We start from the raw sequence: 27746 nt of genomic DNA, 5'->3' as shown, positions 1-27746 counted from the left end.
CAGCTAAGCCTTTTTGCTAAGAATAAAGGAATGAACAAAACTGAAATGTTATTGTCAATGAACTTAAAATTTTGGATTTATTCCATTTATTTGCATGTATTTCTGTGGGACTTCTAATATTTAAAAATGTCCAGACACATTGAAAAGAAACAGACAGTAAATGAAATGGTATTTATTAATTTATTGGCCAGACACTTTACAGATATATGCCATGTATTCCTTAAAGAAACTATAAGGACTTTTGGAGTTCATAGATTGCTGGGTCCACTTTGATGGGTAAGTAAACTAATTCTGACAGAACTCCTAGATCATCCACTTTATTTATTCCAGAAACAATCACTGGGAATTTATTTTGCATCAGACTGCCTCCTAAGCAATGAAGACTCTGATGAAATAAGTGATGAAAGTTAGGCTGGGTTTGAAATCCATATCATGTTTCTGAAATTGTAATTTTAACAAGGTGCCACTCTATAGAACCCCTGTTGAGTGGCCTGGCTTTACAACTAGCTCATTTTATAAAGGTAAATGTTTTGAAGAAGAAAGATGCAGTGGGCTATCTCTTCTCCAGTGCTAAGACTTCCCAAGCTTTATATTATATATGAGCCACCACACGGTATCTCAGAGCACCAACTTTTCAGAAACTGATTTTAATTTTTCACACTTGGCTTTCTTCAAGTGAGTTTATGATAAAAAGACAAATTTAGAATCTCTGTATTTTATATAAAGTCAATTTCTAGTCATCATCCTAAAATGCTTTATCTGTACACAATCAGTTTATGATAAGATATTCTTTGTATTTTTTATATACATACAGCTTGACTGAAGCAAGATTTTAGACATAATTTCATTTTCTTTTTCCAAATTTCCTAGTGTGAGATAACATATTCCAGAGACTTGTAAATGCATGATCTAGAACTGTTTGAAAGTTCTCCACTGAGCATTTCCCCACCGGCCTACATATCTCATATATCTTAGGGTCATAGTTGCTTAAGCTTCAGCTGTAAAAGTGGTCTTCATCATTGTTTATGCCTGTGGAAACATGGAGCATTGTTTTCTTTCATAGCTTAGGACCACCTTCACAGGTAATTGTGCCACCCACAGTAATCCCGGATCTCCTACATTAATTAACAATTAAAACTTTTTTGCAGCAGACGTTCTGACAGGCCTATTTCATGTAGGTAACTCCCCAATCAAAGATTTCCTCTGAGATGACTCTAGACTGTATCAAGTTGACAATTAAAGCTAACTAGGACTAATAGTTTAGACTTCTAAAGGTTAGTAAAATCAAAACATAAAACAAACTTTCTGCCAGCATTGTTTTAAGGATAGTGTATGTGTTAAAAGCTTTTATTCATATAATGGCCAGAGGAGGTCAATATCATTATTGGTTGCTCTTATTTCAACCTTACAATGACTAAATTTAAATCAAAGACACTGTTCCTTTTTTATTCATTTTTTTTATTCATTTATTTTTTGAGATTATTATTACATAATTTCCCCCTTTCTTTCCAACCTCCAAATATTTCCATATAACATTCATTGATATCTTTCAAATTCATGGCCTCTTTTTTCATTATTGTTACATGCTGTGCCATGTAACTTTTCCTAAGGAGATGCAACATACATGTCTACTCACCTGAGATAAGGATCCTGGGACAGATAAAAGTATGAATACCACCAAAGTCCATCTCTGTGAAACAATGAGTTTTATTGAGGTTATTTACAGGAGTCTGGGTGAGGAGTTACTTACAGGGTCATAAATGACTGAAGACGGCCTCATCACCAAGGCACACTCCAGGCTGTGTGACAACTCACAGTAGCTGGAAATCTGAGAGCACACAGTCCAGCCTGTAGGCAGCTCAGGACATTGAATAGTGTTCTTTTCAGGTGCCTCAGTTGGTCTAAACCTCCTCCAGGTAGCTGGCCTGGTTTCTGTTTCTTTCTAGGCATCTGTTTTGCTCTCAGATGTTCTTTGTAACTTTTCTCCCCCAAGAATATTTGCAGGTCAGCTTCACTTCATCTGAGGTGGAGATGTTCAGCTTTTATTGTTTATTCTGATTGGGAGGGGCCTAATGAATCTGGTCAGTTTCAGGGACTTCCTAAAGCTATTTTAACTTGTTTACATTGCCACTTAAGAAGTTTCCCTGCTGAATGGAATGTGGAGAAAACTTACACAACACATGCATACACACACACACACACACACACACACACACACACACACACACGACTGACAGATTGATAGGTAGATACATGGATGATAGATAGATATAGATAGATGCTCAGCCTGCGTAGTGTAACTTGTATGTATGTTTTTAGGGGTATTAGATAATCAGTTGTTATGCTCTTCCCTGGGGACAACTCTTTCTTCCACTCTCAGAGTTCCCTAGTTGCTTATAGTTTTGAATCTTCATATAAGTTTGAAGCCTCATGTGAGCTTTCCCCAGCCCACACTGTTTCTTTCCAAAGTAATAAGCTGATAGATGTTGGATACATGACTCAAGTTTATCATTTAAGAATATTTACTTATTATCCTGCATGCTATCATGCATCCTTCTTGGTCTGTAAGATCTAGCAGTGAAAAAAAAAGTCTATGTGTAATTTACATTAAATTACACACATACACATTCAGTGCCAGACAACAGTGGGCTCAATGATTAACTGTAAAGTTGAGTAAGGAGAAGATAGTGTCTGGTTTAACAATAGTGTTTGCCATTCTGTATAGCCAGAAAATGAATAGCCAAACATGATATATTGAAATTTTCTAATGGAAGTGATACAGTGGGTTTAGACACCATTAAAGAGAAAATTTTATTTTATGCTTAACATAAGGAACAAAGGAGGGCAGCCCTTATGAGTTGGAAAGATGTAGGAAACAGAGTAGTAGACAAAAGTGTCAAACATTATAATTATTTTTGGATTGTTATAAGCACTTTGGTTTTAAACTTAATAAAATTAAAACTGTTTTATAATTTTGAAACATAGCATTGCTTCTGTTTGGATGTAATCATAGTTGTGAATTTCCAGAGAGCGTACGTAGGAGGAAGGTTAAAGGGTAAAATCTATCTAGAAAACTGCTATGACAATGCAAATAAGTGACGATGGTGGTTATGATGAAGTGAATCAGTGTACGTTAGGGGGTAGCAATTACAGTTGCTGAATCCTGTATACATTATCAAGGTAGAAAAATGGGAATCGCCACCTGATTATATTTCCCAATTGTTATACTATAGTGTGTTGGTGTCTATTTTTGACCACTTAGGATTTGTATACAAAGCAAGAGCAGATGGTCAAAAGTTGACCAATTATGTTGAATGATAAGTAAAAAAAATAATGTGGTCAGAATTTGCCCACTGAAGACTGAGTACAGGGAATGTCCTAGCTTTGTTTCCTAGTGTCCTTTTGTCAGACCCCTGAACAAAGAAACTTAAGGGCAAGAGGTTTATTTGGCTCACAATTTTAGGTTACAATAAATCTTTATGGGAAGACGGCAGAAACTTGAAGCATCCAGTTTATTATTTTACTAGCCAAGAACTGGTAGCAGTGAATTAATGCATGAATGCTAGTACTCAAATCACCTTTCGATCCTATTTATAGAGTTCAGGATCCTCTGCATAGGGAATGGTGCTACCCACCCTGAGTCAGTGGTCCTATCTCAAGTAATGTATGTAATCAAGATACTCTTCCACAGACATGTCTAAAGGCTGTTCTATCATAGAACTCATTTGAACTCCCCTTCCAGATGACTCTACATTGTGTCAAGTTGAGAACTGAAACGAACTTCCCTTGAAGTGTGATAATTATTTTAGTCGTCAACTTGAAGTCTAAAATCATCTGAGAGATGAGTCTCTGCGCATACGTGTGAGTGATCATTTAGATTTCACTGGGCTTGGATCCTAGACTGTACAAAAGGAGAGAATGAGGCATTCATTGTTCTATGCTTCTTCATCGTGGTTTAAGTGTGGTCAGCTGCATTCTCCACAATGACAGACAGTAATATCAAACTGGGAGCCAAAATAATTCCTTCATTACTAAGTTTCCTTTGTTGGGTTATTTTATTAGGTCACCAGGAAAAGGAACTAAAGCACACAGGAAAACAAAACAAAACAGTTGTATGGCTGCTGTCAGGGTTTTAGAATGGGCTCAACATGTTGGAATGGGTTGAATGAGGAGATAACAATTTGAAAGGAAAGATTAAGTGAAGACATTGGCAATATGCACATTATGAAAATGAAACAACAAAGAAATCACTAGCAGTAATTTTATTTATAGCTAATCATTTCATTGTCATAACCCTTAAAATATTACCAACCCCATAACAGTGATTATGACAATACTTATTAAGCTTATAAATTGATTTTGACATTACCTTCTTTCAGGGTGAAAAGCATAAAAACTTTTCTATCTTAAAAATATCAGAAACATTAGGTTGAAAAGCAGCTGAAGAACATCTAGAGAGTTTCGATTACATGAACGTAATGATTTACAGTGTTCAGACTGTGATAAAGCTTAAGGTGCCTTAGTAGGCTTAGAAAACCTGGGTAAGCTATTAATATTTTAGTATCTCCATTTCCTGTGGGGATGTATCTTTGAGTTGTAGAGGAGAATATTATAGTCTTATTTAGTATAAAATTCATATATTGTAGGAGAGTATGTTAGAGGTCCCAGTTGGGTTTTTCCTGAATTTATTATCTTACAAAGTCAAATACAGATGCATCTTTCATAAAAGGAATGAGCTTATTCTAAAGTAATATCTGAGAGTTTTCGATCAACTTATTACATTTTGATGACCATTTCAACAGTTGAAGAGCAGAGGAAGGAACACAAATGAGATGCAAGCCACGATGAGCTGAAGGAGTTTACACAGCAACACGTGGTAAACAGCAAATAAAAGGATAACCATAGCAAGGTGTTTTAAAGTTTCTTAGAGTAAAGTAGACCATTAGCAAATTCTTACTTGAGCAATTTCGTTCAGTGACCTAAGATAAAGTAGATAAAGTAGATTTCATACTGAGATAAAAATTCCCAAAATGATTGCTCACAATTATTTTATTTTATTATATTATATTATTATTATTATTAATTATTTTATTTTATTTTATTTTACAATACTATTCAGTTCTACATAACAGCCACAGATTCCCTTGTTCTTCCCTTTCCTGCCCCCCTCCCCTTCCCCCCAGCCCACTCCCCATTCCCACCTCCTCCAGAGCAAGGCCTCCCCAAGGACTGAGTTCGACTTGATAGACTCAGTCCAGGCAGATCCATTCACCTCCTCCCAGATTGAGCCAAGTGTCCCTGCATAAGTTCCAGGTTTCAAACAGCCTGGTACCACTGCCTAGATGCCTCCCAAATAGATCAAGCCAATCAACTGTCTCACCTTTCAGAGGGCGGGAGATCCCAGCTGGATCAAGAACAGAGAGGGAGAACAAGGAGACCATGGTAAATGAAGACCACACGAGAAAAGGAAGAAACAAAGTGCTAAAGAGGCCCACAGAAATCCACAAAGATACCCACACAAAAGGCCCCGGGTGGAGCGCTGGGAGTCTAATTAGCCAGAAAGAGGAGGGTTTATATGAGCGAGAATTGTTGAAACCAAGGTTGCATAGAGCACAGGGACAAATAGCCAAATGAATGGAAACACACGAACTATGAACCAAAGGCTGAGGGGTCCCCAACTGGATCACAATTAATTTTGCATAGTAAGGGATTCTTTGATGAGAATGACCACATAGCCAGAAATAGAAATATAGCTGGAGTCTCAGTTCACTTCTTGTTATCTGTTGTTTGGGGACTAGAGGGCAAACAGATCTTGTGTTCTATGGTTTCTCACAGATCAAGAGACAGGCAACAAGAAAAGCACAGTGAATCTGTGTGTGTTGGGGAAGGACCATGACCAGGAAGAACTGGAGAGAGGGCTTAGGGCAGGAATGCTCAATTAGCAGGAAACCTGACCTGAGCACAAAGACAAAGCTGGGGATATAAAACCTATTGAATGATGGGATAGGCAATAATCAGCTTTGCTAATATCAAGCAGTTAATTTGATATTACTCCTTATCAAAAGTCAAGTCAAAATAATATTTGGGAACATGTCTCATATTCGCATACCTGATTTTACAGGGCTCCCTTGCAGGTCTTCTCTTCAAGAACTGGTATCTCTGTTCCCGTGAATCAAGGGTGAATGGTTTTGTGGGAAACAGAATGTGGAAAATGTAATATTACCTGAGGAAATAGTAAAATGGACTAGTTGAAAAACACAAGTTCCAAAATGTTTTACTTACATTATTGGAGGAAAACATTCTTAGGGTAGTCAACTTTTAAAAATATTTAAGAAGTTATAACAACATAAATAATCTATTTATGAATCTGTCAAAAACAAAATGTTGTGTTTTATGGACCACTGTACTTGCTAAACTATTGTTTCAAACCTAGTGTTTTTAAAACAAAAATAAATTTGAAGAAATAAGCATCTTTTAATTTTCAGTTGTTACAGTTTCCATTAAACATGTAAACTCACAAACCTTTCCTATGTAAGTTAACACTTTCCTCCTTTAAAACTAGATCATATATGTCCTTAAAGAAAGACCCAGATTTATATCAGTTATTATCCTACTAGTGTGAGCAATGCAGGTAACTGTATATATCAGTGTTTTAAAATATATCTTGAGGTAAGTAACCAGACACTTGAAATAGAAATTAAAGTGTGGGTAGAAGAGAAGCTGTATGTTTTTGACAATAAAATAATAGGAGATGGTTTGTGCTTGTATAAGAAAGAAAGTTAATGCTATATCAGATAACTGTGGCATTTCTTAAGTGTTGGGAAATGGTGTATATACTCTGTGTGAATCTGTTAGCAATGAAATTTCCTTTTGTTTCACTGCAATTGTTGTTGTATTCTATTAGGTAAATTTTGATGCACTTCCAATAAAAAGGACTATTAATGAATTAATGCTTATAAGTTTTTCTGAGCTCATCAGATGGAAGATGTTATGTAAGCATAAATGAGTGGTAGTGTGTTCATTTCTATGGCAACAGTAGCTTCCTCACTTAAAAGAGGCCCACTTACAATGTAATTGGGCTAGAGTTGCTCTGAAAACTTTACTTCATTATATTTTTGTACCTTTTAATTTACATAAGATCAAGTTAATACTTTAGGATTGAATAGATAACTCACTTGAATTCACTCATTTGTTCTTGTAGTCCACATTCTTCCTGATGTATTCCATAATATTCCTATAACTCGAGTGAAAGATTGTACTTCCATCAGCTACCTGCCTAGCTTCATTTTCCAAAATGGTAATCATTTTCATCATTTCTTTCTTTTTGGATTCAGATCACTCTACCTTAAATATTGCCTCTTCTAGAATGCAAAAGTAGGCATTTTTCATTTGTAAAATTGAAATGCAATAGATCAGATGTCAAAATATTGTTATGAACACCGCCTGTGATCACACTTGAAGCACTAGCGCAGTGTAAAGCGTGGTAAGCACTCAGAGCATTCTAGCTCCTACAAAATATGTTCATTTCCACCTTTAGAGTGAGGAACACCATCCATGTTGTGATAGAGATGTTTCTTATCTGCACTGTCCAATAGGGTAGGCATGGTTATTGAACACTTGAAATCTAGCTAGTATAATTAACTGAATATTCATATTTTATTTTTGTTTGAATTGAAAAATGTTTACAGTTAGCTACTAAGGTCACTGGACCATGGACAACTAGCATAAACTTATATTAGTATTCAGAGGAGGGCAGATTCTTAGTGGTGGGATACTTAGTTGATTCAAAGAAATGACAAGAAACTGAGGGCTTCTTTCAATGCCTGTGTTCCTTCTCTGGCTTGGTGAAGACCCAGGAGATCTTCCTCCTTAAGGTTCTGCACATAATATAGACTATAAAGATGCTCCTTTAGCTAATTCATTGTGATAAACAAAATAAGCTTGATAATGTGTTTGTTGAGAGAAATATCTACTCTATTGTCAAAGGCAGAAAAGTAAGTATCACTTTAAAGCCACAGAAGACAATGAATTGTGATGTATCCTAAGACACCTTCTATGAGATCTCAGAAGTCTGGGTTGCCACCTTCTTAAGGTCATTATATATGTCAACTTCCTCCAGATAAAAGGTCAGATCCCTGACTGACACATTCAGGATGGATAGATGGGAAGCTGTGTGAATACACCACCCATTCGGCTCAGGCATGACCTTTGTCTAGGCTTAAATAGCACGAGCCTATGCAGGGATGATGTCATCCTCTGGCTTTCATTTCCTAGAGGAACCAACTATAGTCTTCTTGGTGGCAATAATGGCATGCAATGTGTTGATGAGCTCCTGCAAAGAGCTGAAGTTGTCATGGGTGACCTTGCAAGAGATTAAGCCTATGGTGGTGTAGAACCATTGCTGTAAATCAGGTGAAAATTGTCATGTTTCTTAGGTTAGCATCCATCACAAATGAGATTACATCATCAGAAAACTAGAGATGATGACTCCTTATCCTCTACCCTTCAAGAGAACTCCACCAAGCTTTTCAATGTTACTAAAATATCAGTAGGTTCCACAGCAAACTCAGCAACAGCATCACTTATTTGATGGGGGTGGGATCTCATTACTGGGAGATAGATATGGAATGGCTTGACTGTAGCTCTGAGCTTTCCGTGGAAAGTCTCACACTAGGTTGTTAAGACTATGTAGTTTATGTTAATGAAGTCAGTAATGGTGACAGTATCCACTTTTCTTGACTTAAAAGCAGGCCTGGTTATTATGTTCTGATGTGGTGAAGTCAGTTGCTTCCAACCTTCAGCATCATTTGGCAGCCACCCTGTTGGTGCTGTAAGAGAAGGCACATGGGGCAGGAAAAGCAAAGGAAGCAAATAAACAAAACAACTGTCTGTTCCCGACCTCATCTGTCTGAAATGAAAAGGAAATAGCTCTGAAACGTTATCCCATTGTCATTTCCCTCCTTCCTTCAGGTTTTCCCCATCACCAATTCCTTTTCTTAGCACCCCAATCTCAGCAATGACCATTCTTTATCCTCTCCTCTTTCCCTTTATCTCATTATCAAAGTCTCAAATGACTTTCTATGTGATCTTAGGACTACCTCACTTTCATTTTTTTCCTTATTACCTTGTAATTTGGTCACTTTTAATTAATTAATCTTTTAACTTCTTTGAAACGATGGAAGGTCTTAAGGATGTGCCCCTTTTTTGCATAGGTATTTTTTCAGATGCAGAGATTTTCAAATCACTGTGTCAAACTTATACACCCCTTTTTATAGATCCTTGGTTCATGACTTAATGGTCACTTTTCTTAAAATGCCTGACATGATTTCTTGGTCCTACCTTGAAATGCAGTTTTTCTTTGGAATTCTTTTTTCATCCTTCCTAGTACACTATCCTACATAGTCTTCTGATTTGTTATACTTTCTATCAATCCTTTAGGCTTTTATTTTTTACATTAAGTGACATCTAGTTATCATTGATATGATAGTATAATGTTTACATGTTTGTTATTATGATTTATTTCTCCATTTTAAGAAGTAAGTGTTGATACATACTATACACATAAACAAAAGCTTTTGGTTTGGCAGATTCTTAAAATATTTAAAAGTAAAATAATAACCCAAAAGAAAAAAGACTTGACAACTTTGGTTACAATATTATATGACCATTTCATTTTCTTTATTTTCTACAAATAAGCTCATGTTTTTGTATTCATACTTGGTTTAAAGATAATCTATAGCTTTATGTTTAGGTCAGATTCTAACTGTTTTATAAAGCCTTTCTAGATCTTCCCTTAATCCAGTTGATTGTGTAAACATCTTATTTATTTATTCATTTATTTATTTATTCATTCATTCATTCATTCATTCATTCATTCATTCATGCCTTAGTCTTTTAAATTATAGGATGGTATAATGAAGTATTTGTTTTTCTACCAAGTTATATTTTATGTTTTCAGTAATTATTAGATTAGTAGATAAAATTATTACAATTGTTTAACAGCTAGTTTAGTATATTCAATAAATTTATGTGTTGACTTTGGTTGTCATTAACACTTGAGCATCTTAATGTAGGTGATAAAATGTAATAGGATTAATGTCATAATTTGTCTTCTATAAATGATTAAATACGGATCATTGGGGGAAATAATCTAATCATCCCAAGGAAACAGTTGTCAGAAAATGCCTAAAGTAAACTTTATATTTAAAAGATTGCATATTTCCAAACCATCTGGTTATTGTCAAGAATATCCTAGACAATGTGCTACTATATTTGCTATACTGTATTATATATACCATACGAGTGTAAGGTGCTCTCTCATCCCTTAAAAGCAATGGTTTTCTAGTTCCTAACAATCTTTGCCTTCACTAATTTACTTTTTATTCCTTGTCAAAATGGTTAGGGGCCTCATTTTGCAAATATTATGTAATTCAAAGCTCATGTAGCTTTCAGTGACTCTTCTTTGCATTATAATTTAGGTATTAAAATATAAACTTTAAGACTTACTCTATATTAACATATGAATTACATAGATATGATAAAATACATATTAAAACACTTACTTTAATTAAGTTTATATTTAAGTATCAATAATTATGTTCACATTGCTGTAAAATATGGCTATCATTCATATCTAGATTTTTTTATTAATCAACCAAAATTGAAATTATCTACAATTTAAAGAATAGGTTCTAGTTACTTCCTCATTCCATCTTCTAACCAATAACATTCTACAGATATATTTTAATTTAATAGTCTATATATTTAATAAATGAGCAGTCTACTACATAAGCATCTGCTTCAGTTAAGATCCATTGTTAGACTACACTGCCCTTAGAAAAGCACATAAGATTAGCCATGTCCCTTTCACTGGGGCTATAATCTAGAGATACTGTTTCTGATGTTCTCAGACCTGATGCCTCTTTCTGTTCTCTTCATGTCACTGCTCACTCTAGTCTTTGACAAAGACCATGATCCTTACAGGCTAAAGTGAAGGAAAAAATAGTCTAGACTCTTGAATTCCTAGAAGACATGGCCTTTCTGTCAGTGTGTCATTCACTTTTGTTATAGTAACTATCACTGTTACCGCTTATAAAGAAAAAAATGAGCAACAGCAGCAACTCCTGTATGTGTGCATCTAATTATTGCTACATTTCCACTGCTCAGTTGGAATACTGACTGGAGGAGGCATGAAAAAGGTGCAGAAATGAATATTTCCTTTATTGAAGGTTTGTTTTATGGAATTTGTATTATAAAGGAACTACAGTTAACCATATGGAGGGAATGATTCTTTTGTTTTGGAGGAGTCAGACCAAGTGAACATATCAAATTTTGTATAAAATAATTAGTCTAATATGTTTAGGTATATTACATGCTACTCATAACTTTGAATTTCCTTGTTCTGAATACTATATAAATACATGTTCATCCTTCAAGATTTCATGTCATTTTAAATGGATATTTGAAGTAAATAAACAAATAGGGCACATACTTTATGTATAAGACATCAATAAGAAACAAAGTTTGACATAAATTTGAGTTTAGAGTCAATTGGGGGAATAATAAAAGACCAGTGTAGATTTGTAAATAAATAACAGTTATTTGAAGAGTAGTCATACTGTTGATAGATTAAATAGGAACATAATAAATAATTTTTATAGTTAAAACTTTTGTAAAAGGGTATGTTTTTTATGTTTAGTTATAATTGATATTTCAGCACTCATTACATATTTTGGATTTATATTCTTTACTAATTGAGTCTGTTTGGGCAGTTATTTTTTACTCAGCAAGGTTCATTCTCCTAACAGTGCTTTTATGAAGTGGAAGTTTTGACTTTTGGTGATGTCCAGCTTACCAAGTGTCTCATAGACTTTGCTTTTGGGATTGTAGCTTAGAATTCATCTATGTAAACAAAGTTACTTCAATTTCCCCTCCACTATCTTCTTGGAGTCTTGTGACTTTGAATTTTACAGCTAGACCAATGAACCACTTGGAGTAAACTTTTGTGAAGGGTGGAAGTTATATGTATAGATTCATATTTTTCCAGTTTCCCCAGTACCATTTTTTTGAAAAGACCATCTCTGCTTCTTTTTTCAAATATCAGTTGACTATATTTGTGTGATTCTATTTTTGCAATCTTTTTTCTGTTCTGTTGATCTTTTCTTTCAATGATACCATTCTGTCTTTCTTACTTGAACTTTCATTTTGCCTTGAAGTCGTACTGTTTGAGTTTCTGAACTTTCCTTGACATAGTTATGACTATTTTAGGATGTCTCCTCTGCTTTCAAATTCAGAATCAGTTTCTCTATACCCACAAAAGTCATGTGCTGAGAATTTTTTATTGGGTTTGAACTTAATTCATAAGATTTACAAAAGGAATACTTGCTGACAATATTGAATCTGCCTAACCATTGACGTGGAACATCAGTTTATTTAGATATTTGTTGTTTTTTCTTAATTAATTTTATGATTTTTATAGAGATACTGTGCAGAAATTGTTAAAATTATACCCAAGTATCTTGTTTTGAAGGGAGATAACATGAATGTTATGAGGTTTTAATTTCAAATACTACTTGTTTACTGTCAGTAAATAGGAAAGTTAACTTTGGATTATAGACATATTTTATTGCAAAATCTCGTTGTAATTGCATGCTGCATTTTTACCCTTATTTTACACTAACATCAAGTCCAAGTGGTAATTTTTTTATTAACTTTTTGGCTCTTTGCTCTTTTGGGGGGCCTACCACCCAGTTATCAAATAAATACATGGAGGTTTATTCTTACCTATGAATGCCTGGTCTTACCATGGCTTATTTCCATCCAGCTTTTTTTAACTTTAATTTATCCCATCTATCTTTTGCCTCTGGGCTTTTACCTCTCTCTATTTATGTATATGTCTCTTCACTTCTTACCCTGTGGCTGGCTGTGTAGCTGGGTGGCTGGCCTCTTGTGTCCTCCTTCTTCTCTTGCTCCTCTCTCTCTCTTTTATTCCCAAATTTCTCCTCATAGTTATTCTTTCTGCCTGCCAGTCTTGCCTATGCTCCCTCCTGCCTTGCTATTGGCTCTTTATTACACCAACTGAATGTTTAAGATAGGTATATTAGTCACAGTGTTAAAGAAATGCAACATAAAAGAATGCAACACATCTTTGCATCATTAAACAAATGTTCCACAGCATAAACAAATGCAACACATCTTTAACTAATATTCTGCAACACCATATTCACTCTCAAATTACACTATATCACTTTATAGTTAATGTAAGTTCCTAATAATTGCACTATAATCTGAATATATTCTTGCAATCTTTTGGATATTATCATTATTCATTTAAAACCCAAGTTATACTCAAGACAGAGATTTGTATTTTATATAAAAATGTGTTTTGACTAGGTATTTTAGATTTTATTACTTATGCAAAAATACTTGAGAAACACTGAAAGGAGGGAAGATCTGTATTTTGGTTCATTGTTCCAGAAGTGTTAGTCTATAGTTCATTGCTTTCAGGCCTGGGAGAGAACATCATGGCAGAAAGATGATTCAGAGAGATATGCTCCCTTCATGACTGCCAGGAATGAGAATAAAGAAGAAAGGAGTAAAGACAAGATAGAACCTTTAAAAGCATGTCCTCCATGGTCTACTTCCTTCAGTTTTCCCTACTTTCTAGTAACGCATGCAACTGCAAATCTATCATGGTGTAATCTATAAACAAAGTTACAGCTTTCAGGATCCATTTTCCTCTCAGCTGTACCATCAGCTGGAGAATGAGCTGTCAACATATGAGTCTGTGGGGTACCTCTCATATCCAAGCCATGACATTTGTTCTGTTGAGGAGTCTGAAGTTATTCAGAGAAGGCAGCTCACTGTTAGTAGAAGCTCAGACATAGCCAGTGGAGGAAAAGGATGCAGGAAGTAAATAGATGGAGATAATAGAATTCAGAGTTTCCTAAATTCAAATCTTAACAATGCAGCAATAACTAAAAAAATGCTATGCCATGAATGATCATATGCCGGTTTTATTATTGAAAAAATTATCACAAATATCACTACATGGTTAAAAATCCCAATTTGTGAATACATGTTATTGTGATAGAAGCTTTGAAAATGGCAGAGATTTGGAAATAAACCTAGAGAAGCAGTTGGGGAATATGATAGTGTACCATGTGGTAGACTGAATTTGAAATCTCAAGTCATCTACGATTTTCTACTTGATAAAATATTTATCACTATCAATATCTCAATGGGAAATGCATTATGCTAGTGATCATAAGTTTCCTTATGTAGACTAGAAGACTTTTTCTTATGTTTGAGATTTGGTTTTCTGTGTTACAATTGGATTTAAACATATGTCAAAGCAGCTCTGGAATCAAGAAAGGGGCTCCAGAGACAATTTCCTCAAATTACTACTATGTCTTATGCAGGCTGACAGAGGTAAACCCTGTTATTTTGCTGAACCTTTTTGTAGCTTTCACTGACATCCAAATTGGTAAGTTCAGGTAGTATTTACAAAATGTAGTGAAAATATGGATGTACTTAAGTCTTCAATTTTAAGTCTACAAGAGTTCTTTTTGTTGTTGCAAGAACATTCAGAAGGAGAGTTAGGTGTGATTCTGGCATATATGTCAGTTTCTCTTCTTGTTTCATTAATAACTGCTGTTTTCAACTTGTCAAAATGTTATAATAGTTGGTATCATCACAGCTCACTTCTGCTTATATTGCATCATAGTTACACCATCTATTCTCATCTGGGGCAAATACCCATCACTGAAATGTATACTTCCTTCACACAAACCATATCTTTAAGCCCAATCAACAGAGTGTCTTTATCTCTGTATTTTCAGCCAACCACAAGCTTTATACATAGCAGGTGTCTAGATTTGCAAGGACTGAACAAACAAAAGGCCTTTATTCTATTTAGAATTATAGTCTAAAGTAGTTATACACATTTTATGTGCAGATGACAATGCATTTTTATGCTGCTCTACTAGGGAACCCTTACTTTTCCTTGGGGTAAAGTCCAAGAAAGTAGGATTCTGAAAGTAATTGTCATAGCAATCAGTGTTCCTGTCTATATGGTCTGCTTGTCCAGCTCCTATGTTAGCAATGTTATTTTTCTGTTTGTTGATTTAATTATGATTTCTATTTTATTTGACACGAACATCTTTCCAAAGTATATATTTATATATTTCCATAGTACTTCTACACTAATGTAACAAATGTAAGCAATGACTGTAAATACCCTTCTATAAATATTTGAGCTGCATCCATAATATCAACCAACATTCACCTAAACTGCACTTTCAAGGTGTACTTTGATTTTACCTCAATGTCTCTGAACAGATCTCATTAATATTTTGACAGGGATATGGTGATAACAGAAGTATCATTTGCTTTCCCCCCCCTATATCCCTGTGCTGTTCATCAGGGGGTTGCTCAATAAAATATGCATACTCTTTTGGCTATATGTTTTCTCCAATGTGGATGACTGGTAGTGCATTTGTTTTGTTTTGTTTTGTTTTTTATAACTGAAGAAATTTACCTTAACCAATAAGGAAGATCATCCCTCTTCAGTATTCTACTTGAATGACAGAAGACTAATTTGAGAACTGAATTCAGCAAAATCTCACATCACTTAGCTCCAATCAGTGTGTATGCTTGTATGTTTTTATATGTTTCATAGTTTCGTATCATATCAAGTCATCACTATAATATGAACATATTAATAACCATAAAATCTAAAATTCTCCCCTATTAAGATATTATTAAAGTCACATTATCAACTGTTTAAAGCAATATTCTGTAACTGTATGAACTCCAAAATGCATATTCCTAATTAATTTTATTGAAAATTCCCAACCAGAAGTAACACTCTGCTGTGTTAAATTAAGACACCTCTTTTCACTGTCTTTTGAAAAATCACTGAATACTTTTTCCTTTAAAAATGATTTTTCCCTTTTTATTGAAAATATTTTTTCTCATACAATGTATCCTTATTACAGTTTTCTCTCCCTCTACTCCTCCCAGTTCCCCCCACACCTTCCCTCCATCCAGATCCACTCTCTTTCTGTCTCTCACAAGAAAAGAACAGGATTCTAAGAGACAACAGCAAAACATATCAAAATAAAATATAATAAGATAAAACAAAAACAATCACATCAAGCCTGGACAAGGCAAATCAACAGAACTAAAAGAGCCACAAGAGAAGGCACAAGAATCAGAGACCCACTCATTCACACACTCATGAGTCCCATAATTTTATTTTTAAAATAGTTATCAAAGTGATGAATTTCATTATGATGCTATGAAACATATTTAACTCTATATTGTTCATTATTTCAGCTTTCTCCCCTTGCTTCTCCCTGCTCACCAGTCATTTTGGGTCATTCCTGAAATTAGTCTCCTTTCCAGTTTAATATAAAGTAATTCAACATATATTTATACATGATAAATTTACATATATTATATATGCATATTTCTAATTCTGTCAAGAAGGCCATTGGAGTTACAGGAAGCAGGAATTTGCTTCACTAAAGCATCACACTGGGGAATAGACATGTTGTGGGTGGTAGAGATGAGTTATGGGGCTGATGTTCCTGTCTCAACTATCTTCTTGATTTCTGAGCTGGTATAACCATTTCCTTACATTAACTCCTCTTCTCTATCTCTCACATTGTTTTTCTTTATTTATGGTATGCTCTATCTGCCCTTTGTAAAAAGGAAACAGGATATCTGGATGTAGACCCTTGATTAATAACAGAGGGTCAAATGGAGAAGAATAGCAGACATGGGTATGTGCATGAAGAGTCTTTTGTAGGTGAGAGAAAATGAGTTGATGGGGAAAACAACTGCAAGGGAGAAACTACTTTCTTGATCACCTTTGCTCTGTTGTGGGCAGAGCTGGAGGTCTTACTACGCTCTGCATAGTAAGGAGAGGCATGGTAGGAGTGTTTTCTATCTGTTGGGATTTGTGCAGCTCTTAGTAGAAGAAGTTTTTTTTTTCCTTCTTAGAAAAGGCAGCTGGTATCCCAGGAAATTGTCTGGACTGAGAGCCAGAAGTGTGGGTTCAATTCCTGCTCATCTATTTCTGCAGAATTTTAGGAACAGTAATTCGACTCTGTGGTCCCAGTGTCTTCATTTGTAAAGGAAGCACTGGTGATCTGACCTCTCAACTGTACAACAATGATTACCTGAGTGTGGATCTTCTTTCTGATTCAAAGCCACTGTCTATTCTACCTCAGATTTATTTAAATCATCATGCCTGTTCAGTTCTGTATTTATTTGTTCATAGATTCCTACATCCATTCACCGAATAGTTATTGATTGCCTATGTTCTCTGGCAGTAGTCTGGATTCATAGCACACAACAGTGGTAACAGATAAATGCGCATGGCCTGTGGAGTTCCCACTATGACAATCAGAATCAGGGTAATAATGCACCATGAGCACTTTCTTTTGTGGGCAGAAATTATATCACTGAACCTTTGCAAACACAACTTTTTTCTATTACCTTTCTTTTTTGAAAATTTCTGCATATGATATATTTTGATCACTTTTCTCCTCTCCTCACTCCTCCCATATCCCTCTCATCCCCTCACCCACCTATGAGAAAGAATAACTTTTTAACCTTAAATTTTACCTATTTATTTTCTTATTTTCAGTGTTTCTACAAATGATTGATGTTATAATATTGATCACATATGAATGCCTAATGCAAACTAAACAGACTACTAGAGAATTTCTTCTAAGCCTTTCATGTATTTTAGAACCTATGTAATATTTTTTAAATAATTTATGTTCGGTATGCCTTCTAGCAAAAAAATATTCCTCAGAATCCTAAGATTATTTGTTTTATACAGATCACTCGAATCACTATCACCCAATAACTAGAAAAAAACTAGCAGATTGTTTTGGAAAATGGTAAACTATGAACACAGGAAAAGAAAAATAACCTAGTAGTACTTTAAAAACTGATCTAGACGTCTATATTTTAATAAGAAATCAATATACTTTGGTGTGATAAAAAATAATTATGGAAGAAATAGTAACATGGGGAAAATATAGAGTAAGCCTGTGTTTATGTAAGATCTTAATATTGAGAGGAATGTAAATAATGATAACAGCAAGTAACAAAGAGTAGCATGCAAAGGCAGTAGTTGAATTATTGTTTATGTCAGCAGTCTGCTTTAACTGCTATTATGATCTGTAGAAGACTTATGGCTCTGTGGAATATCAGTGACACACATCAGTGACACACAGCAAGAGTCACAGTAGCACTGAGTATTTACCACTGTAACTCAAACAGTTTTAACCAGCCATTCATACCATTGCCATTTCCCTGGATTAAAGGTTTCTTTATCTTATATGCATTTGGAAATATTGTTTAAAAAATAGTAATGTCCAGATTCACAGAAGAATTAGCACATGATGTCAATAAAACTGCTCCAGTGCCTGCTTAGACACTGCTCATCAAACACAGTACTCTGGCAAGTTCTATTTTCAGATGTAGAGTCGGTTCAGCTTTCAATGCCATACTTACCAATCAATTAGATTAGATGCTTCGATTAAAATCCATTTTCTATCTATGTAACAGGAAGTCCTACAATTTTCTTGGATCTTTATTGAACATATGTATTTAGTAAAAAAAAAAAAAGATAATAGATAAATGTTTCAGATTAAAGAGAGAGACACTAGGAAAACAAACTGGCTGAGTAGGAGCTAGGGCTGGAAAAAAGAAATTCAAATAATCATTGAAGTAATAACCCTTATATTGTGTTAAAAGGAGAAAATGATTACTACCAATTTGTTAATTGTGGAAAGGCCTAGATAGCTTATTAAGTATGTGTTGAAGAGGCAATTGAAATCAGTCATGTTTTCTTTTGAGATCCTACAACACAAATACTTTTATTTTACAAATTATAGAATTCAATCATCAAAAAGTTTAAACCTTCCCAATCTATGTAAGAAGAGGGGATGAAATATGAACCTCCTGGCAATGCCTCTTGTGAGCTCCTAACAATGAGATTTAAAGTTCTTAAGATGAAAAACATATCTAACGCATTTCATACTAATTTGGAGGTTCACAAATAATGAATGAATTAACCAATCTGTTTTGGGAGTGAATATGTTCTGTTTGATTTAATGATTGCCCTAATTGTGACACAAATTCAAGGCTATTTTTCAAAGAAGTGACATTTATTTCTACTCACAGGGCTCTTAACTATTTCTACTTATAGGGCTCTTCTAATGTGATGCTGGGGATGAATGTACGTAGGATTCCATTCCAAGGTTGACTTGAAAGGTTCATCGAAGATTGAGAACAGACAGGTAACTGTTTATGTTGAGTCTTAGTATTTGGGTTAAGTATATTTACTCAGTATTGCGGAGTTTCTAATGAACGGCAGAGGTGTGTTAGGCTGTAGCCATATGCATACTGTTGATTTGACTGGCCCTCCTGCTTTCTTCCTGTTTACTCTGTTACTCAACTTGCTCTCACTTTTTAAACATCAGCACAAAGGAAGTAGAAATTGTGTTTTGAACTCTTGAGAAGACATGGGTTTGAAAGAAAAATCACTTGGGATATTTTGCTACTGTTGAACCTCTAAGAGCTGGCATTTTCAGTATTACTCGTATGCATGTAAGTATGTGTGTGTGTGTGTGTGTGTGTGTGTGTGTGTGTGTGTGTGTGTGTGTGTGTGTGTAGATTGAACCTAGGGTCAGACACATGCTTGGTAAGCACTGTACTGCTAATTTTTAATCCGAACTAGTGTTACTTAAGTTAAATTAATGTTGACTTTGTCAGGGGATCCATACATACTGAGAAAACTATAAGGTAGTACATAAAATAACAACACAATTTTCTCTTTGAAATATGTGTTATATCCTAAACTTTATTTGGACTAGTTATAGCTAACATTTAGTACTAAAGAGCTCAAATGTTCAGGAAGAATTTATTTCCTTAGTAATATCATACATCTTTAAATTTCATTGTAGTTTGCCTTGGTATTTACAAAGCCAATATGAAAGATTTTCAATCTCTAATATTTATGTAAAATTATGTTTACAGTTTCATTGTGTTATTATTCAAGTAACTGATTATATATAGTAAAGAAATATATATCTGTATAACCTCCTAGGCCAGATTATCTTAAATGAGATAGATTTACTCTATTCTTAGAAGCTAAGCAGGCTTAGGTCTAGTTAGTACTTGGATAGGAGACCCCAAAAATTAAATTTCTTTTTTTTTTTTAAAGCAGAGTCTCACTATGTAGCTCAAGCTGTCCTGGAACTCATTATGTAAATCAGGCTGATGTCAAACTCACAGAGATCCTCTTGCCTCTGCCTCCCAAGTGCTGGGATTAAAGATCTATTGTCACCATGTCCATTAAAAAAAAGACTTTTAAGTAAGGAATTTTATCATTTTCTATTTGGTATGTCAACTTTTATCAACTATTTTTCTTTTAAGAAAGGCCCCAAACAGAAGGGAATCATTATATCTTGACTTCTTCAAAAATTTTTCTCAGTGGGTTCCCTTTGTCACAGGCAAGCCTCAGGACCTCTTTTTTGTGTAAATTGCTTTCCTCATTTCTAAACCTTTTCCAAGATAGAGGTCCATAACTTCTCGGAGGGATTTATGCATTAACTATAGTTAAATACTTCCCAGCTATTTCATTTCATGCTTTACCTATGATTATGCTCTTGTTGTTTTTATGAACCTTGTCACTTTGCCAAATACAGAAATTAAATGACTAGACATTTAGCCAGAATTTATGATTTTCAAAGTGATAGGACCAGTGTTGACTCCATTTCCTCATTAATTATCTTTATGATGTAAGTGAGCCCAGGCTATAATCTTCATTTGGCAAGCTGAGGAACAACAAAGGCTCCAAATGATTTCTAAAAGTAATTTACCTGTGGTTCATAGGTAGTAATTAATAAAGAAAAAATAGAACACTTGCTTTCCTAACATTCAAATTTATGTGTGGTGAGGATATTAGTGGTCATAATAATGTTAATGATGACACTGACATACTCCATCTTTATGATAACTTTTGATAAGATCCTTATCCTCTTTTCAACAAATATTTACTTCTACAGGAACATTGATAATTTAATTTATTTTTGAAATAAATATCTTCCTCCCTGTTGACACATGAATATAACACTATTTAACAATAACCTTTCCTTTTTGTTTATCTCCAAGATCTCATATTAATAAACATCACAATATAAAATATATTAAAAAACTTAAAAAGTCCAACAGTCTTTACACATTCAAACATTAAAATGCTATGTCTTTATAGAAATCAAAATCCTTTTAACAATAAAAAAATCTCTTTAAAAGTCCAAAGTTTATCAACTATGGGCTTCTGTAAAAGTAAAATAAATACTTCTTTATTTAAAAAGCGAGTAACCAGGGCAGAATCACACATATAAACAAAGCAAAACCAACTCCAACAGTGTAAATCACTCAGTGTTCAATGTTTGGGATTTGCTCAAGGTCTTCTGGGATGTTCCTAAGGGCCTGCCACAGAACATCTAGCTTATCTACTTTGTTAAGGGTGGTTCCACTCCATCACCTCTGCTGATTTTGGTAGTAATCCAGTCATACTGGCATCTCTAAAATGTTGGGATCTCCTGTTGTAACTGATTTGCACTTTCACCAGTAACCTCCTTTGGGCTCTTTTCATGGTGCTGAGCATGAGCCATGCAATCCTGGAGCTTCAACTGATATTAAGGGTGTACTTTTATAAGAAGACTCTTCTGGTCTCTTACACTACCAAACTTCAATAATCTCCTTGAACACCTTCATAAAACTAGCACCTCCTAAGTGACTCTTAAACTACCAAGTTCAATTGCTAGCACAATGTGAACCTTGGCTGATTCTGGGCCACAGCTTCTGTGTGCTACCCCTGAGGAAATACTCCCAGAATATTAAACCTCAGTGATGCTCGTCTCTTCTTAATCACTGGAAATTTCTCAGCTCCAGCTAACCAGCATCATTTGTCCCAGTAAAGCAAAGATTTCACTTCAGTGTTGCTAGTCTTTTGTTAATTGTGGATGACTCTTTAGCCCCAGCTGACCAGAACCACAAATTCTTAGTTCAAAATAGTAAATGGCTCCATTTGAGCCTTTAAACTTCCTTCTGAACATTTCAAGCCATGCCTCCATCAGCTGCACTGTTTTCACCATTGTCTCCCAAGCTCCAGCAGTCCTGCCCAGGGAACTTTCAGCATGCAATGGCTTTTATCCCTATGTTTCAAAGTCCTTCCACATTCCTACCAGAAACAGCTTGATTAGGTCTTTTACAGCCAATGCCTCACTCCTGATACCAATTACTATCCTAGTTAGGTTTACTGTTGCTGGGATGAGTTATCATAGCCAGAAGTAACTTGGAGACGAAGGGTTTATTTGGCTTGCGTATCCTGAATCATGGTCCCTTGATGGAAACCAAGGAAGTAACTCAAACTAGGTAGGAACCTGGAGGCAGAAACCATGGAGGAATGCTGCTTATAGACTTGCTCCTCATGATTTGCTCAGCCTGCCTTCATAAAGAACCCAGGACCACTATCCCTGGGGTGGCACCACCTATAATAGACTAGGCTATTCCATATAAATCACTAATTAAGAAAATGTATAAGACTGCCTACAACCAAAACTTATGGAGGCATTTGCTCCGTTGAGGTTTCCTCCTCCGAGATGACTCTAGACAGTGTCAAGTTGAAATAAAACTGGCCAGAATACTCCTTTTGAGACACTCCCACTCTTTATAGTTCTTACTAAGTTTCCCTTAAGAAGTCTGTGTTTGCTCTGATTAAAAATAAGTAAACAAATAAACACATAAGTAAAATAAAGCAGGAATTATCAGCAGATTATTAGTGAATCATGAGAGACTTTATTTTGAACAATGATGAGTCCCTTCCTAGAAGGGACTTTGATTTCTTGTGCAGTTCCCAAAACTGCTTCTGAAACTTACTAATTAAGGTTCAGTCATGATTGTGTGTAGTGGCAGGCCTTGTTTCCACTGGTCTAAATGAACATTAACCACACATTGCTGTAAATAATGCATATGCATAATGCCAGAAGCTCACCATAATAGGAAAGTGTATTTTAAGAAGCATTTATTCTTGGGCATTTATAGAATTTTCAACCTTGAACCAGAGGTATTATAGGAAGAATAAATTAATTGGAGACACAGATTTGGGAGTTAGGTTGATATATTTGTCCCTTTATAGCGATTCCAAATTTAAAATTTGAATAATTTATTATATAAAATTTATAATTATTATATTTACAAAAAGGAACATTATAATTTATTATAAGAGTTTGTTCACAGATAGAAGGCCATGGTTTAGCAATAAGGCTTAATGCTATATAAAATTCATTCCTTATTTCAATTTGGCTCACGTTACCAGACTACAGCTTAGCTTGATATTATGTTCTCTATAGTCGTCCAAAACCCAGATAATTAGCCTTTTCTGACTATTTCCCCTATATGTAAATCTTCAGGTATATTTTTGGGCTTGCCTTCATTGTGATCAATTAACACCTATTGTATTGTTTTCATTATTTCAGTTTTTTTAAAGCATATTTATTTATTTTTCCATTTTTATTACAGTGTCATTTCTTCTCTCTTTTTTAGCTGGGTCAAGACTTTAGTGTCTTCCCATATAACATCTGCTCTGATTGTACACTTAGAGGATCATTGGCCTTATTCCACTGTGACTGACAGAAATAAGTGATATATTATATCCCAAGCCCAGCATATAATAGTTTAATAAGTATTCACTACAAATGATATCTATATAATTATCTCATGTATAAATTATGTATGTGACATCTTTACAGTTTAGAAAGTTGGTCTCTGTGCCAGCATTTAATTTAAGAATGATGTTTGAAGGAAAATTTCTAGGATATTTCCACTATCATAGGGACTGAGATGTTGGAGCGCCTGTAAAGGTACTGTTTCTGAAGACATGTGTGGCTGGCTCATGCTTGTACCTCAGCCCTTGGGAGGCTGAGACAGGAGGATCACTGCGAGTTTAGGGCCAGTGCTGGCTACAGCGTGAGTCATACACAGGTCAGCCTGGGCTGGATGAGAAAGACTACTTCAAAAAGTGACTTTTCAGAATTTTTTAGAATCCACAGGTTAAGAAATGATTTTATTTAATAGTGCAGAATCTGCCAGGTGGTGGTGGCGGCGGCAGCAGCGCATGCCTTTAATCCCAGCACTCGGGAGGCAGAGGCAGGCGGTTCTCTGTGAGTTTGAGGCCAGCCTGGGCTACAGAGTGAGTTCCAGGAAAGGCACCAAAGCTACACAGAGAAACCCTGTTTCGGGGTGGGGGGAGTACAGAAACTACTTGTTGCTGATGCTGCCCGTGACATAGACTCTATTATCTTTTTTTTTTAAATTAAATTTTTCCAATTCATTTTACATACCAATCACAGATCTCCCTCTTCCCTCCTCCTGCCCCTTCAACCTCCCCCACAACCCACGCCCCATTCCCTCCTACAAGAAGGTAAGTCAGCAGAGCCTGATAAATTCAGTAGAGGCAGGTCCAACCAACCCGCCCCACTCAAGGCTGCAGGCTGGTCAAGCTGGAACAGGGATGGAGTGGGAGAGCAATGAGAGAGATACCATAATAGGGGGAGACATCATGGGGATAGAGAGAAACCGTGAGCTAGGGAAGTTTCCAGTGTTGTTCTTATGCCTCCTGATTTGTCATGCTTCCTGTCAATGTGTTCTCCCTTCCGTGTTTAATCGGTTCTTCATGTGAGCAGCACTCTGACTTAAGCGAGTTCATTGCCTGTTCTGGCTTGATTATGTCAGGTGTGGAGTCTTTGAATGTTCTTTTTCATGCTTCCCCCCATGCCTCTTCCTCTTTCACCCCTCCACTCTTCCGTCACAACTTCTTGAAAGGCTAATTCTAAACCACCCAGCTAAACGACTGGGTGGCTGTTCTGTCTTCATTCATTTTGTGAGATATAACATTTCCCTCCCTTATTTTACAAAGTTTGAGGATAACTTCTTAAATGTCTACAGGTAATTCCCATTAAGATAGTGATAAATAACCCATTACTACTACGATTTTTATAAATTTTGGCACTCTTCTGTCTTTGTAGAGAGTATGTGGATTAATACTAACCAAATATATGATCTCTCAGGCAAATGTAATGGAAGTACAGGCATGTATATTTATAAGATAGTGAGCCACGTGGGAATAAACCTGGAAATTTTTAGACTTCATCTGGAATACTGATTTTTATAACATGGAAAGGCCACTTTTAATACCTTTTCAAATGATCACATCAATATAAGTGTTGCACTTAGGTGTAGGTAGTTTTATGTGCTGGTGCAATCAGTTTTCTTTTATGAAAGTTCTGCATAAATGCTCTTTCCCTTATAGGATGTTAATATGCATAACCTGTCCTGCTTGCTTCTTGTTGTTCTTCATTGTCTTTTGGAGCGATAGGAAATATGTTTAAGCAGAAGAATATAGACATGTACATGTAGATAGTTTGAGTGCTCTTTTGAAATGCTGAGTTGACTAGAAGAATTATACATTTGGTTTCCAGAAAAATAAGTGTTTTTTCACAAGTAATAGTTCAGCAATTTTGTATGAACTGTCACATGCAATCATCATTCCAAATTACACTGCTGTTGATGTGAGGATAGTATCTGAGCTGAAATCCTGCATCACAAGGAAAACAAAAAAGACAATGAAAATGTATCTTTTTCATGTAAAAATAGTCTGCATTTGTAATTTTAAATTTATGGTTTAGAGATGAGCACTTGCAAAATTTTGATACCATTATACAAGAAAGGCAAAATATGGAATTTTAACTGGCCTGCTTTGCAAGTCAACTGAAACATTAAGTACCTTTTTAATGGTCTTATTTGCTGGGAAGAGCACCATTACAATAGTCTGCTTTTACAGCCCATATCAAATATGAACAGGCGTCGCTTATTACAAAGTTTGTGCTTGGGGAGACATTTTCACAGTTTTACCCCTCGTTTCTTGGAATTAGTCTTTAATGATATCATTTGCCAAAATGAGTTGTTGCTCAAACTTTCTGATTGTTTTGTGGTGAAAATCTAATCCAGCAGCTATATTTAAAATGCCATGCAAATTGGTAAGGGAAGGTCCATTGAAAGTACTAACAACACATTAGTAACTGTACGAAAATGCCACAGAAAGTAGCCCATGCAAACCTAGGTGGCCTGGGATTGTTGTTTTGTTTTGTTTTTTTTCTCCCTCCCATATAAAAGTTAGAGATTTGGTGTTTGCAAGCAGGTTTTTTTTTAAATAATAATAATAAGTATTATTATTATTATTGTCATCTCAATAAAAGAGGACTGACTATAACTGTAAACTTCATGTAAGATAAAGTTGGAGTCTGATGCCTCCCTGCTGTCAGCCTTATTAAGAAACTCTTTATGTGTGGAACTCAGCACTGGTGTTGTAGAATCCATACCTGTGAGAACCAGGGGAGGCTTTCTCTTCACTGTGGCTTCATTAAGCTTGGGTCACATTTTTCCTCTGCTTCTGGCTTATTCCAAAGTCTAGCTGAAACTCCCAGCACAGTAGGTCTAATACAGAATGGTGCCTTTGCCTGAAGATTGATTGAAACTCAAAGTGTCTCAGAGTTGCTGATGCTCACTCAACCATTTTATTGAAGATAAGGTAAATAAAATAGATTGCCTTATGAGAATTCTCTGAAATCAAGTGGAATAATTTGGCAGGTTAAGCCCATGAGAAAGGCTAAGAAGTGAGATCGAATACTTTTTGTGTTCAGTGTAAGAAGGGATAAATATTCCTGTTAATATTTGACCTATAAAATTCACTTTTGTCAATACAATAAAAATTGCTAAATGAAATTATGAATTTATGATGCTACTTTGATATTCAATGAGTCATCAGTAAAAGATCAACAGTGAAAAAACTTTTAAGACAACAATATTTTGAGGAAATTCTCTTCTTTCTCTCTCTATAACACTTAAATGCATGGATCAGTAATCTCAGAGAATTTAATAGTCACCACAAATGGACAGATTTTCCAAAGTGCACTTCAGAATCTTAAGATTCCATATAGCTGTAATTATTGGCCACTACTGAAAGATAATCCTAAAGATGAGACTTTTATCCATTAATAATGATTATGTGTTCACACTAAGAAAATTCTTTTGGGCAACATCCTGTGATGTTTTTGTTTTGTTATGTGTTTCACATATTGTATCTTTTGAGAAAACAAACATGCTTTTCAAAGAATAATACAAAACAGATTTTTTTTGTTTGTATCATCATCTGAAAATTTTATGGGATAGGCAATTGTTAGAATCACCTTAGTATCTGAAATCCTATAAAATGCTAATAGTAACATATAATATGTGTGGTGGTTTAATTGACATACATCCATTTGCCTTAGGCATGTAAATGCATGATCTCCAGTTATTGGCACTATTTAGGGTGTGGCCTTGCTGGACAATGTGTGTCAGTGAGGACAGGCATTGAGGTTTCAAAAGTGTGCCATTTCTGGTTATTTCTCTCTGTTTCTTGTCTGTGGTTTGAAATGTGAGCCTCGGCTCTCTGCTTTGAGGCACTGTGACTGCCTGCTGCCTTGCTTTCCCAACATGATTGTGATGTGCTCTTATACCTCTGGAAATGTAGCCCCAAATAAACCTGTACTTGTGTGAGTTGCCATAGGCACAGTGTTTTATTACATCAATAGAAAAGTTACTAAAAGTTCATA

General features: G+C 35.2%; 1 protein-coding gene across 3 annotated transcripts in view; it reads left to right on the top strand.

Annotated features, from left to right (window-relative positions):
* Positions 1-27746, top strand: part of Foxp2 (forkhead box P2) — a 545581-nt gene that overhangs the window by 168857 nt on the left and 348978 nt on the right. For 2 of the 3 annotated variants that reach the window (XM_028871779.2, XM_037203507.1), the window contains one exon: positions 19232-19322. The exons of the other annotated variant lie outside the window; for it this stretch is intronic. The gene's annotated coding sequence lies outside the window, so the exon portion shown is untranslated. The remainder of the gene's footprint in view (positions 1-19231; positions 19323-27746) is intronic. 3 annotated transcript variants of the gene reach the window in all.

This window comes from Peromyscus leucopus, chromosome 3, assembly GCF_004664715.2.
Source record: "Peromyscus leucopus breed LL Stock chromosome 3, UCI_PerLeu_2.1, whole genome shotgun sequence".
NCBI classification, from domain to species: Eukaryota; Metazoa; Chordata; class Mammalia; order Rodentia; family Cricetidae; genus Peromyscus; species Peromyscus leucopus.
The sequence above is the reverse complement of the archived record's forward strand: the minus strand, read 5'-3'. Positions and strand labels throughout refer to the sequence as shown.